This window comes from Dromiciops gliroides, chromosome 3 (genome assembly GCF_019393635.1).
Source record: "Dromiciops gliroides isolate mDroGli1 chromosome 3, mDroGli1.pri, whole genome shotgun sequence".
Lineage (NCBI taxonomy): Eukaryota > Metazoa > Chordata > Mammalia > Microbiotheria > Microbiotheriidae > Dromiciops > Dromiciops gliroides.
Window position 1 is genome coordinate 447,365,467 of NC_057863.1, and position 15,122 is coordinate 447,380,588.

General features: G+C 39.6%; 1 protein-coding gene across 8 annotated transcripts in view; it reads right to left on the reverse strand.

Moving 5' to 3' along the window:
- The window catches only part of B3GALT1 (beta-1,3-galactosyltransferase 1), a 697,560-nt gene that overhangs the window by 294,773 nt on the left and 387,665 nt on the right, over positions 1 to 15,122 (reverse strand). For 3 of the 8 annotated variants that reach the window (XM_043997933.1, XM_043997929.1, XM_043997928.1), the window contains exon 4: positions 11,899 to 11,961. The exons of the other annotated variants lie outside the window; for them this stretch is intronic. The gene's annotated coding sequence lies outside the window, so the exon portion shown is untranslated. The remainder of the gene's footprint in view (positions 1 to 11,898; positions 11,962 to 15,122) is intronic. 8 annotated transcript variants of the gene reach the window in all.

Sequence of the window (15,122 nt, forward strand, 5' to 3'; positions counted from 1 at the left end):
AGTGACTATTTGCCATATGATGCACATGAAGAAGGGAAGGTGGCAGCATAGTGAACAGAACTGCCAGCCACCTGCCTTACAGCATCAGGGAAACAGGGAAACCTCAATGGGTTTAAATAATATCACTTGCCATCCTTCCCATTCATATTATAATGGATTTCAAGATGGAGGAACAAAGGAATGTAGGAGGGACTAGAAAGCGCGCACGCTCTCGCTCTCTCTCTCTCTCTCTCTCTCTCTCTCTCTCTCTCCCCCTCCCCCTTTCCCTCTCCCTCTCCCCCTCCCTCTTCCTTCCTGTCTCTATCTGCATGTTTGTCTTTACCTCCATGTTTCTGTCTCTGTGGTGTACAGTTGTTGCCAGAGAACATGTCACTACTTCCTCTCTTTGGTACCTGGGTAAACAGTCACAGGGAATTTGAATAACCCTCCTCTGTTTCCCCTAGAGGATTCCTGGGACACAATGAGGAAAACATTAGGTTCTTCTCTGCCTCTAGAACACAGTCCTTTTTTTTGTGGCATGGATCCCTTTGGCAGTCTGGTAAAGTCTATAAAACCCTTCACAGAAACATGACTTTAAAGGCATACAGAATTACAAAGGAAATACATTTTATTGAAACATAGCTATCCAAACTTTTTTTTTGTAAAGTTCATAGATCCCAGATTAAGACTCTATGCTCTAGAGTCATGGGAGGTACCGATGCAAGTGGGAGTCAGAGAGTCAGGGTGTGGCGAAGAGGTGCCATTAGACTGAAAAATTACCTGTTGCCAAATTAGAATTGGGGGAACAGAGTGATTTATGAGGATTGGGAAAGTTAGTTCCAAATTCCCAGAAAACCTTTTTTTGTAAGGGCTGGTGCCTTGGAATTTTAAGGCAAGAGGAGGTTTCTAAAACGGAGACGCAAAGAGTTGCATTTTGGAATTTTAGAGATCGAGAGTCACTTCTTTAAGGAAAAGAAACCATCACCATCCACTGGAAGCTAAGGAGAACTACAGGAAGCATGAATGGCAAATCTAGTGAAAGAGGACATTAAAAAGGACCCAAATGAGAGACTGAATCCAGTCAAGCAGCCATTGAGATCTGTCGAGAAATGTTTGGAGTCTGAGATCCAGGATGGATGGAAAAAGAGACTATGATATTGAGTAAAAAACATTGACATTCATTGAAAACTAATGGATATGTGAGTTTTAAGAAAGCTACAAAGGTGCACATAAATATGAAAATAAAAAAACTACCATCAACAACCCCATCCTGGATACCCTTTGCTGAAGCTTTATCTAGTACAATATTTTAAATGACTAAGATTATATCGGCTTCTTGGGAGGAACTGTTCACTGATGGGTATTGCTATTGTCTATGGGTAGTTATTGTCTATGAGCGTTGTAAGAACTTTTTTGTTTTCATTGACTTATACATTAGCCTGTTCATGCTTTGTTCCTATTGAATTGGGTGAGTCAATAAGTTAGTAGTAGCCCAAACATACCTGGGTCATTTGTGTTATGAGGAAGCCACAGATACAAGGATAGATAGATAGACAAACAGACAAAGAGACAGACAGACAGACAGATGGGTGGATGGATAGATAGGTATAGGTAGAGACAAACAGATATAGATTAATTGATAAATAGATAGACACAAAGCAGTAATTAAGTATTTATTTTGTGCCAGACACTGTGCTAAACATTGCAGTTACAAATGTAAATAAACAAGGTATTCTCCACCCTCAAAGACCTTATTTTTTAATGGGAGAAGACAATTCATAAGAGAGAACTAGAGGGGCAGCGAGGTGGCACAGTGGATAAAGCACCAACCCTGGATTCAGGAGGACCTGAATTCAAATCCGGCTTCAGACACTTGTCACTTACTAGTTGTGTGACCCTGGGCAAGTCATTTAATCCTCATTGCCCCACAAAAAGAGAGAGAACTGGAAAAGGAAGGGGGTGAAGTGTACCCTCATGCTGGCGGGAAGCTGGAGAAGTCCAGAGTATATATTGAACAGAAAGTGAAGTGAGCATTTCTGGGGTTACTAATGAAATGCTAGTCTGACTGAGGGACTCAGAAATCAGGAGATTTGATCTCAGGGTGCAGGTATCTGCAGGCTGGGGAGCCTGCTGCCAGGAGGTAGAGAAATGTAGAGAATGAATCAAGTTGGGAGGGAAGTCAGCATGGCTGGAACATCTTATGAATGCCTCAAGCTGAGGATCTGTAGCTAAAAGAGACCCTCGGGATCATTTAGTCCAGTCCTATTGTTTTACTGATGAGAAACGAAGGGGAAGCCAGGTAAAAATACTTGCCCCAAATCACACAGGAATGAAGCAGAGGAGCCAGGATTCAAACCCAAGTTTTCTGACTCCTTAATATAATAATTGATACTACAATATTACCCTGCCTCTTTTACTAAGGGAGTGACAGTATGATAACTACATTAAAGGAGATAAATGCAGTTTGAAAAAATCTACAAATTCACCTTAGTTCTGAATTTCCTTTTGCTTCTTTTTTACTTCAAATATACTTTTGAGCTCTGTGACAAGTGTTATTGTTGTTGTTTGTTTTTGCATGCTAAAAACAGCATCCGAAATGATCCAGATTAACCTTTAAGTCATTCAAACTTGTCTTTGGCTTAGTCCAAAATGTTAACTATGTCTTCATCTTAGGAAGTGCAGAGCATCCCTTGTTATGTTTCTATTTCTCTGTCTACCCTGTAGATTTGATTTTATATACTGTTGTGAAAGGGGGAAAATAGGAATGTGGCTGTATCTTAATAACAGGAACTAAAGCCACCTTTTATTTCAAAATTTTTATAGCTTTTTTTCAAACAAAAACCTATTGGTTGTTGCTGAGGTTGATTTATAAGTCAAGCTTTTTAAAGTCTTTAAACCAGAGTTCCCCTCTCCTTTAACTGAAGCCATACATTTTCCATGGCATATAGCAATACTATACCATAGGTAGCACCATATTTCAAACCAATGTCAAATAACAAAGAAGATAGGGTGGGAGCTTATGTAGTATGAACAATATGGTCGCTGTGACCAGTCGTAGTCATCAGCACGGAGATTATAATTAAATCCATAAAAGCTGATGATATCACCAAATGAAATAGTATAGAGGGAGAAGTGAAAGGGACACAGGAGAGAACCCCAAGGGACGACAATGGTTAGAGAGTGTGATCTGGATGAGGATCCAGCAAAAGAGACAGAAAAGGAACAGTAAGATAGGTAGAAGGAGAGCAAAGTAGGATTGGAGTCCCCAAAAACTTAGGAAGAATAGAATATCAAGGAGGACATGATGAACAATGTCAAAAGCTGCAAAGAGGTTTAAGAGGATGAAGATTAAGAAAAATCCATTGGATTTAACAACTAAGAGATCATCAATAACTTTCGAGAGAGCAGTTTTGCTGGAGTGGTATAGTTGAAAATAATATTGTAAGGGGTAGAGAAGAGAATGAGAGGAAAGTGGAGGCACCCTTTCAAGTAGATGTAGATGTAGATGACCTTTTCAAGTAGTTTAGCCACAAAGGGTAGAAGAGATATAGGAATATACAGTGGCAGAAGGCAAATTTAAAGTATAAAATGAAAAAGAGGAGAGAAGAGAAAGCTCGTGGTTTCAATTTTTCTATGAAATAAGAAGCAAGGTTCCTTAAAATAGGAAGCAATACACGTGTTAGGAGCAAAGACAACAAACGGTGAGAGTGATGCAAGACAGACTTGGCAAAATGATAAGGACACTAGGGATTCAAGAGAAGAGGACAAAGTACAGTTGAAATGGATCACAAGGGGTCAAAATAGGGAAAAGAGGAAATAGTTGCTAGGGCTGGGAGAAAATTGCAGTGACAAAGAATTAGAGGTTACAGTGTGGATAAAGGGTAGGGTTTTGTAGAGAGGTGAAAAGTTAATATATTATCATCATATAAGGAGATTTCATAATTCTTGAACATGGAGGTGCTACATTTGTAGGTGATAGATCAAGAGTATGACCATATATATGTATGTATGTGTTTATATATGTATACATACACACATATACATATATGTACATATACATGCATACACATATTATATATGTATAAGTGTGTATATATATATTAGAATCCCTGCCTCAGTAGCTCCTGAAGGCAGAAGTTTAGGGAAGAAAAATTGTGAGCCATGTAACAGACTTGTTGAGAATGGAAGGGGATGTGATCTGGAGACAATAGCTACTAGGTTTTGGATCAAACGGTAGATATGAAGGGAACATGAACCTCAAAGAAGGACAGGTGATGTGATGGAGGTATGGAGAGAATCTGGAAGTGGAAATGAGGATCAAGGAGTATTCCAACTCCCCAGCCTTGACCAGTGAACCAAGAGGAATGAGTGAAGATGCATCCAGTACTAGAAAGGGTAGTCAGGGAGGCTGTGCCATCAGGAGAAGCTAGATTTCAGTAACAGCCAGTAAATGAAAGCAGGGAGAGAGGAAAAGGTTTAAAATGAAGGGAAGCTGGGGGCAGCTAGGTGGTGGAGTGGATAAATCACCGGCCCTGGATTCAGGAGGACCTGAGTTCAAATCCAGCCTTAGACACTTGACACTTACTAGCTGTGTGACCCAGGACAGGTTACTTAACCCCCATTGCCCTGCAAAAAAAATGAAGGGAAGCTTGTTGCCTATGGAACAGATATTTTACAGGACATGATGGAAGAACTGAGTTGTATTTGGTTGAAATTCTGGGGTGGGAGACTTGAGGGAGATAGGATCAAGAATTAGCACGTGGGAAATAGAGTTTGTTTGATGACCTACGGGATTTAATAATAACTGGAATGTGAAGGCTATAACCAGGTATGAGAGTGTTTATCATTGCACAGAGGGTGCTACTTCACTTCCCAAAGGAGACTGGAGATCAACTGGAGAAAAGTATAGTATGAGATGGGAGGCACAATAGATACTCTTATGGAAGTTCCTGCTTCACTAGTCCTCTTCCCTCCAAAAGTTGAAGAGTAGACCGGAAAGGGGTGCAGTGAGAGATGGAAGTTGAACCTACACAACAGGAGAAAGAAGTCCCATTTCCCACCACTTCCTTTTCCCTCAAGGGAACAGGTGCAACAGGAGATGGAAGGCTTATCGTCAAAGGGTAGATTGCTTCTCTTTGCACTGAAGGTTCTCTGAATTCCAGATGGGAGATCAGGCAGACGCAGGAGTTGGCAGTTGTGTTGTTCTGGCACATGGCACAACGTCTACAGATGGAAGTTGTTGCTTTGGGGCAGATGGAAGACACTTGGCCAGACCCGGCCTTGCCTAGCCCAGGCCAGGGCCTTGCCACTTTTCCTCAGGGGACATGCTGCACCCAGAAGGATATGAAAGGCATGTGGATATTTCATATTTTATTTTCATTTCTTCATTTTGTATACTAATGACTTCCAGGCCACATAGCAAAGGAGATCAAAATCATATGGGAACAGGATGAGAGAGGGATGTGTTCTTGACGTTATTCTATCTGTTGTTGTTATGTTGTTTTCAGTCATGTCCAATTCTTTGTGACTCCATTTGCGGTTTTCTTGGCAAAGATACTGGAGTGGTTTGCCATTTCCTTCTCTAGCTCATTTTATAGATGATGAACTGAGGCAAACAGAGTAAGTCATTTGCCTAGGGTCACACAGCTAGTAAGTGTCTAAGGACAGATTTGAAATCAGGAGACAAGTCTTCTTGACTCCAAGCCTAGAATTCTACCCACTATGCCACCTAGTTGTCTACTGTCTGCCACTAGACTGGCACTAAGAATTCTTTCTGTGAGCCTACAGAAGATGAGCTTAAAACCTAATGCTTTTATTCAATTCAGAAAACAATTATTTTATCCACCAGTGGAATAACTTGTAGAACATTAATTCTAAATAATAAGAGGATACTGACCTGTCCCAGGACAGTTTCTGTCTGAATCACTTTGAAACAGGTGATAATGATCATGATATGAAATGAAATTCAAGAAATTGTGTAACATTATTTCAGAGTGAAAAAAATGAACATTTCCTGGGTATTTACAGAGGTACAATCATGTGGCTAGAATGATTCACCAGAAGCTCTCTGTCTTTATAAACAAACAGAAAACCAATCCCTGTCCTATAATTACAAAATTCCAAATATCCTTAAGAATCAATAAATAACCTGTACTGGAGCTTGGGCATCATTACAAGGAGAAGTGTTGCCCACATCTACCCAGCATCGATCCATAAATACTTAAGAACAACATTTTTAACAAATGTTTAATAACTGTCTCCATCAAAAAGATAAGGATGAAATAACAGTGGTAACACCACTAACAACAAATCCATCGGTGGGTGCTGTTATTCTCTATGAGCTTTGAAGAGAATTCTTTTTGTTTTTTTTTTTCACTTGAAATTCCTTGGACTTGAAAACAGTACCTACCAAATATGTACGAAGACTTGAACTGGTGACTAGAATTAAATCCCATAAGGCTTTTCATGGACTGAAATAAAGCAAAAACCTATACTATACCCACATATCTCTAACTATCCTGGAGAATAGATTGTACTAGAACCAGACCATTCTCATGTATTGAAGTGTTGCTCACCATTGCCTGAACATAACACTGATCAATAAAAAATCAAGTAATTAACTTTTTAAAATATAAAGCATTACCATATTATGCATTTTGTACAAGAAAATGAATAAAAGAAAAAATGAAAGAAAGTAAGAAATGGTATGCTTCAGTCTATATTCAATGAATATCAGTTCTTTCTTTGGAGTGGATAGTGTGCTTCATCATTAATCCTTTGGGATTGTCTTGGGTCATTGTATATATGACTGAGAATAGTTGTCATTTACAGTTCTTCATCAAACAATATTGCTGTCTCTGTGCACAATGTTCTCTTGGTTCTGCTCACGTCACTGTACATCAGTTCAAATAAATCTTTCCAGGCATTTCTGAAATCATCCTGCTTGTCATTTCTTATAGCACAATAATATTCCATCACCATCATACACCACAGGTTGTTTAGCCATTCCCCAATTGAGGGACATTCCTTTGATTAAGAAACTTTTTAGTAGATGTCAAATACCTCAGAATGCATAAGTTATATATCATGAGTTCAGAAATGGTACCAAAAGCTTTCAAAATACAGAAGCCCAGTAGGCATAAGACAAGGTGCATCCTTATTGTCCTGTCTGCTACTGGAGTTGTGCTGGGGATGCTTGCAGTGAGTCTACAGAGGAAGAGCTTACAGCTTAATGCTTTTATTAAACTACAAAAAAGCAGTTATTTTGTCCAACTGCAGTAGTAGGTAAAACATTAAACATAAAAGAATAATGGGGGTCAGCTAGGTGGTGCAGTGGATAAAGCATTGGCCCTGGATTCAGGAGGACCTGAGTTCAAATCCGGACTCAAACACTTGACACTAGCTGTGTGACCCTGGGCAAGTCACTTGCCCTGCCCCCCCCCAAAAAAAAAGAATAGGGGGGATTCTAGTCCTGTGTCTTCATTAGGGCAATTTTAGGGAAGTAATTTCATTTTACCAATGTATATTCAGAACTGCTCTACAGCTATGGAGAGTTGCCTGGGGGTTCTGAGAAGTTAAACAACTGGAAACAGCCAGTATGTGTTAGGTTGGGAATTGAACACAGGTCATCCTGGCTATGAAACCAGGTCTCCATCTAATGTCACATTGTGTCTCTTGACAACCAAAGGAACAACAACTCACATACACTTTACAGTTTTCAAAACACTTTTCTTACCTGTCATCAGGCTAGAAAAGGTTGGAAGCAAGCTTTGCACTTAGTTCTTTTGAATACATAACCAATTTCCTTTAGGGAAAGCCTTTTTCACCACTTCCCAACATTTATTTGCTAACTATTCATGGCAGAATACAAGAGATCTGGCCACCACGTCATAACAAAACTCTATGAAATACTGTGCTTTGAATGCCAGTTTCCTACTGGTATTTTTTAGAGGGAATTGAGGTGCAGTATCTTACCTATAGTCATGTATGATTGAAACTAAAATTTATCTTTGCTTTTAAAAAAGTTAGAGCAAAATGACTAATTTTTTTGGAAACTAGTAATTGAGAAGCAATAGGTTCAACACAAATGAAGTGGCAACTCTGAGCACTATTTCTTTTTGTTTGTTTTTGTGAGGCAATTGGGGGTTAAGTGACTTGCCAGGGTCACACAGCCAGTAACTGTTAAGTGTCTGAGGATTGGATTTGAACTCAGGTCCTCCTGACTCCAGGGCTGGTGTCTATCCACTGTGCCATCTAGCTGCCCCTGAGCACTAGCTCTTGAAGATCTTGTAAATTTTTCCTAGTGTGATTAGACTAGCAGACAGAAAGCCAACTATTCCTATGGAAAAGCTCTGTGGTTTCCTCCATGTGCACATGCCTTCACTTGGCATATAAACCACTTCTCTACAATTTAAGAGATGGTTTTCATGATTTGTGGCTGAAGAAAATCATCCCTAGTAGCCAACCTTTAAGTCTGGAAGAGACCTTAGCACCTTTCTTTTTCTGCAGGGCAATGAGTTTAAGTGACTTGCCCAAGGTCACACAGCTAGTAGTGTCAAGTGTCTGAGGCTGGATTTGAACTCAGGTCCTCCTGAATCCAGGGCCGGTGCTTTATCCACTGTGGCCACCTAGCTGCCCTAGGAGGAGACCTTAGAAGTCACAAGTACAGCCCCTGTATTTTATAGATGAGGAAACCAAATGTCCAAAGAGGTTAAGAGACCTAACCCAAGTCCTTTTGATTCAGTCTAGCACACTACCCACTATACCATGCTGTCCTCACTAGGGAGGCATCTCAGGACTCAGCTATGGCAGCCTGAATGACAGCCACACAGCCACTCAAAGCCTTTCCAAACTGGAGGAGCCCACAATAACTTGTGTGCTGCTGGCCTACTCTTGGATGACCCAAAGTTATCTCCATGTACCATTGATGCACCAGAGCAATATTTTAGCAGGAAATCAGAAGAATATTTGACAGGAAACTAAAATATTATTTACTGTACAGGCTAAAAATTATCACATTTTTAAATCTATCATCTAATGTCTTCTTCCTTGCTTCCCTCCTTCTTTGCCTTCTCCCCTTCCTCTCCCTCTTTTCTTTACCTTTCTCTTCATTCATTCCTCCCTCCCTCCTTCCCGTCCTCCCTCCTTTCTCTCTCCCTCCCTCTTCCTTTCTTTCCTCCTTCCTTCCTTTCTCCCTCTCGTCCTTCCATCTTTCCTTCTTTCCTTCCTCCCTTCCTTCCTTTCTTTCTTTCTTCCTCCCCTTCCCTTTTTCTTCTCTCTCTTCTTCCTTTCTTCTGAATACTTTAGTATTGTAATATTTTTAGTGGATGCTACATATTTCTGACCTTAACTAACACATGCCTAATTTGGCATAGAGGTACATTGTCTAGCAGATATATTTACTGTATCCTTTCAGTGCCTTGGGATATAGACTTATGCATATATGCACTTTAAATCACTACTGAGCCATCCATCATCCACATTGAAAAGCTGTCTCTTTTGAAGCATCATTGTCTCTATGGTTTTTGTTGGAGCCTTATGAGTGATTTTAATAGTGACATTTTCTTAAGAGAGAAAGGGGGAAGACATATACTAACTTACATCTATCCACTCTCAGCATCAAAATATTTCTTAGCCTGGGCAAATTAGGCCCCATGATGCAGATAAGTAGGAAGTTAGACAGAATGTGCATGTACACAGTGAAACAAAATTTCTTAACTACTCTAAAGGGAGATGGTGATTGAGGGAGGTAGGGGAGAAGGAGGAGGAAGATTGATTGTCAAGAGGTAAGTCATGAACGTGTTGGAGTGGTATAAAGCAGGGGATATAATTGCAAGGGTGCTTTAAACACTGGCACATTAAAAGGGAATTATAATAGATTAACAGAATATTGGGTTGCCTCATGTCCTAGAAGGGACATCCATAAGCAGCAGCCACAGACCCAGATGGAGATGTAACTGGAGATACAATCACAGGGAGTAAGAAGTGGGGATTCAGATGTTATTCCTTCAAGTAGATTTGTGGAGGAGGAAAGTGGGACCTTCTCCTGAAGCAGCTACATATCCTAGGCAGTCTGCTTATTAGCTGGTGGAATTTCTCCTTTATGTCTAAGCACACTCTATTGCAGTGGGACAGGAAAAGATTTAAAGATTTATTAAGCATTTACTATGTGCCAGGCACTATTATGAGTGTTAAGGACAACAAAGACAGGCAAAACCATGGTGCCTGCCCTCTAGCAGTTCTCATGGTAATGAGAGCAGCTACATACATAAATATAGTGTAAAAAGCAGTGGAAGAGGCAGTCAAAGCCCTGAATGGGGATAGAATTAGAGGCACTGTCACTGGGAATGAGCAGTGGAGATTCAATGGACCAGTTTCTACACCTTCGAGGAGATTTGTAGAAATTCTTAAAATTAGAAGCAACCTCAGAAATGATGTAGTCCTCTTAGAACTCAAGCAGGTAGGGGCAGCTAGGTGGTGCAGTGGATGGAGCACTGGCCCTGGATTCAGGAGGACCTGAGTTCAAATCCAGACTCAGACACTTGACACTTACTAGCTGTGTGACCCTGGGCTAGTCGCTTAACCCTCACTGCCCTGCAAAAAATTTTAAAAAATTAAAAAAAAAAGAACTCAAGGAGGAGCTCTGGGCTTTGACAAGGTTAACAGAATATGAGCAAAGGGGTCAGCAAGATTCATGTATAGTGGGTGACAGAGCTGGTGGAGTGCTGAAGCCAGCTTGAAGAATTACAGAGAGCTGATTGTTAAATATTCAGAGTCCGCATTTACACCACCACCACCACTTGGTGCTTAAGCATTTTACACATATCTCATTTGATCCTCACTGGGAGGTAGGTGCTAATATCCCCATTTTACAGATAAGGAAACTAGAGGCAAACAGGTTTAAATGACTTGTCCAGAGTCACACAGCTAGTAAGTGTCTAAGGCTGAATTTTAATTCAGGTCTTCATGACTCCAGGCCCAGTATTCTATCCACTGTGCCACTCAGCTGCCTGGGAAACTGATCTGATGAAATCAGTAAAACACACAGGAGAGAGTCTGGCCCCAAAAGGAGTTTGGGGTGTCAAGAAAAACAGACACAATAAAGCAGTAAGGGAACAATTTAGAAGCAAATTCAAGGACTGGCAGGGGGGAGATTTGAGGGGAGCAGAGAGTGTCTCTGTCAGATCTTCCCAGTCTATTTAATCATTCCTCCCATTCCATTGTTTCCCAAACCTTCACTATCCTTGTCCTTTTACCTGTGTTCTCCATTTTGTCAGTCTCCTTTAAAATGCAGTCCTTGGGACTGAAATCCAGAGTTTTAAATGAGGTCTGATTGGAGCAGAGTACAGTCTATTACTATTTTCTTGATCAACATAATTATATAAGTGCAGTCTAACATTATTTAGTTTTGTATTTTTTTAAAGCAACTATGCCATACTGTTGGCTCATCTCAAACTTGTGGTCACCTAAGATCTCCAGGGCTTTTTCAAATAAACTTCTGTAAAGCAAGGTCTCTGCCATCTAGTAGAGGTTTTTTTTCCTGAGTCTACATGCAGGAACTTACATTTATCCCTATTAAATGTCATCTTGTTGGCTTCCACTCATTTGTCTACCCTGTTAAAATTACCATGAACCTTGATTCTGCCATTTATCATATTAACTGTCCCTTTCAGCTTTGTGTTACCTGCAATTCAGATAAGCATGACTTTTATGTATTCCACTGATTTTGATGAACAGGGTAAGGCTAAAGACTAAACTCTGTAGCACATCTCAAGAGACCTACTTCCACGTTGACATCAATCTATTAATAGGCACACATACAGTACTGTAATTCAACCAGCTAAGAATCCTAATTGTGCTCTCATCCAACTCAAATTTCTCCATATGTACAAGGATATCATGAGATAATTTTCTACATACCTTGATGAAATCCGGGCACAGTTTAATCTACCAGGACCCCTTTGGTCTACCAGTACAGTAACCCTATCAAAAGTAGGAAATGAGTTAGAACACAATAACTATTAAAGGATGAGATATTGTTGTGCAGTGCAGAATTAAACTGAAAATTTGTTCTAAAACTTGGTCCAGTCCATTGAATTACAGAAAAGAACTGGGCTAGATATACTCAGAATTTAGACAGATTTCTATACTACAAGAAAGGATGAAGAATAAGCACATTGAAGTATACAATTCAAAGTGCTCCAATTGGGAATATTAAGAAGAAAATGCCTTTTTAATATCTGTAATCTCATGAAAATGATGAACTAACAAATTAAGGTGTTTTATGCTGGCATAATGAAGTAGATTATATAAAATCCCTAGGGACCAGAAGGTCTATTTGTTTTTGTTGCTATGAAAATTGCAAAAAATCCCTTGTTCCCCCCACCGAACTAAAAAAAATTATAAACATGTTTATCCAACAGTCATAATGGCAATATTGTGCGTGTGTGTGTGTGTGTGTGTGTGTGTGTGTGTGTGTGTGTGTGCACTCAAGCAAAACTGGGTATTTGGATTTCTCATGTGTCAAGAAAAAAAATTTCTGAAACCCTAAGAATCCTGGGAATTGTAGTCTGGAGGGGCAGTAGGTCTTTTTCACCTAGCAGAGATTGGATTTATTGGAGCACTGAGCGGCACTTTGGACTTGAGTCATGAGGAGAGTTTTGTATAAGTTGAAGAATAGAGAGAGGAAACAGGGTTGTAAAGGGAACATCCTTTCACTGGGAAGAGCTATGGCAATGTGATGGTAATGAGGTCCCCACAGGCAACTTGCAATGTGGATTCTAGAAGTTCCAGGCTTAAGGTCTGTGATCAAGTAAATTATTGAGCATGATTCCACGACTGACAGAAAAAAATGCTGCCTACTTTATGACAGAAAAATGATGGACACAAGAACACAAGACATATATTCAGAAGTGACCTGTGTGGGGAATTGTTTTTGCTTGATCATGCTTGTGTGATACTGGGATGCTTTCTTTCTTTCTTTCTTTCTTTCTTTCTTTCTTTCTTTCTTTCTTTCTTTCTTTCTTTCTTTCCTTTCTTTCCTTTCTTTAGCTTCTCTCTCTTTCATTGCTTCCCCCCTTCCTTCCTTCCTTTCTTTTTCTCTTTCTTTTCTTTCCTTTCTCTTTCCTTCCCTCCTTCAACTGTGATTGTTTAAATCTAATGTGGGTCCTAAACCTTCCCCGCCTCCACTTTCTTTTGGGGGGAACTGGCTAGAATTTACTGATAAATTTCACAAGAATTTAGGCTTTTAAGGACTTATTAAAGTGTATTAGAAGTTAGCGAAGAGAGAGAATGGAAAACCCTAGTTTAGATCTATTTGGTATAGCCAGAAGAGAAACCCTTGCTTTTCCTAGCAGTCCCATTGTGAAGTCCCTCACCATGCCAAAGTCCTGAATGAAAAAGGGGGACCCTCTCCTTTTCTCTCCATCTGGCCACCACCAAGCAGTTCCAGACAAAAAAAGAGAGAGATCTTGCACTGCTTCTCCTAGACACCCTCTGTGAAACAGGAAGCAGGGCTGTCCACACACACAGCACCAAGCTAATTGTCTGGTAGCTTTGATTGACATGACTACAGGCAGTTCTATAGAAGTACCTTCTGTATGTCAGGCTATATGATTTCTCCTCAGGGTGGAGCTTTGATTCTCACCCTTCCTTCCTTCTTTCCTTAAATTATTCATTCTTTCCTTTCATCTATCTATGTATTTATTTTTTCAGTGGATGAAGGGAGGTAGGTAGGAAAAAATTGTACTTGATAATTGTTGGTTATTTTTGGTAAATGGAGCATTGGATTTGGAGTCAGGAAGACCTGAGTTCAAATCCAGACTGTGTGGCCCTGGACAACTCACTTAACCAGTCTGTCTCAGTTTCCTCACCTGTAAAATGGGGCTAATAATAGAATAGAAAATGAGATAATGTCTGTAAAGTACTTTGCAAAGCTTAAAGTGATATATAAACTCTATTATTTTAAGATTTTGTCATGAAAGATGACTTTTTGGGTAGAGGAGGGGGGAAGACATATTAAACATGAATGTGATATAAAAGCAAAAAAGAATTAACAAAAACCAAGATTTTTTTTTTTTTGGAAAAGAATATAGACTAAGTATGGTAGGTTGGGTTCAGCAACTAAGATTTCACTCAATAGAACAGGGAGCTAAGCGAGGCTGCCAGTTATCACTATCACTTTGAGACTTTAAGAAAAGCTGCAAAAGGTTTAATTCCCTACCAACTAACTCTGTCTCTCTCTGTCTCTCATGCTTACAGGCACTTTTATTTGATTTTTATCACAATTTCTTTAAGATCTTTCTGTTTCCTGATTTTGTTTCGTATTTAAAAAATATGAATCATCACAATTGTTTTGTGATACATGTGTGTAGATTAATTCTATGATAGGGAAGAGAAATGAAGGACACTTGCTGGAAATAAAAAAAATTTAACCAGGTCAGAGATTTAAATATGCCTCTAAAATTTTAGTGTTTGTCCCCTAACTAAGGGACTCCATGAGCTTTATGTGTAAGAAAAATTTATGGTGTTGATGTTAGTTAATCATTTTAAAAATAATTTCTCACAAAGAAGAATTTAATTGGATCAGGCATTTTAGAAAAGGAGTTTTTGCTGTAATCAAATTGAAGGGGCTTAGACTGAGGCCACTTCACATTGTCAAGGGAGGTATTGAATAAGAGTAAGGACCAATGAGAGATCTCCCTGCTGTGGGCTATCCAGGGAAATTAAAAGGAGCAAGTGCCTAGCCAAACCTTGTCCACAGTGACACCTGCTGGTCACATAAATGCATCATACCACATTCTGCTCATACTGATGAGTCTGTAACTGAAAATTGCCAGCTTTGAAGGAACTCTGTTTTTCCTTGCTGAAAACTGAATCTGATTATTCACCTTTCAATGATATTAATTTTTTTTACCAACACTAATGTCAGTCAGGCCATGTTTACACAATTTAATAGCAGGTATTCTATGCACTGTGCCACCCAGCTGTCCAACTATTTGTGTAGCCTTGGGCCAATCATCTAATCTCTCTGAGCCTCAATATCCTCATCTGTAAAATAAGTGAATTGTATTTCATTATATGTACAGTCTCTTCTAATTTCAAAATTCTATGGTTTTGAAATTACAAAGCCCGATATTCTATTC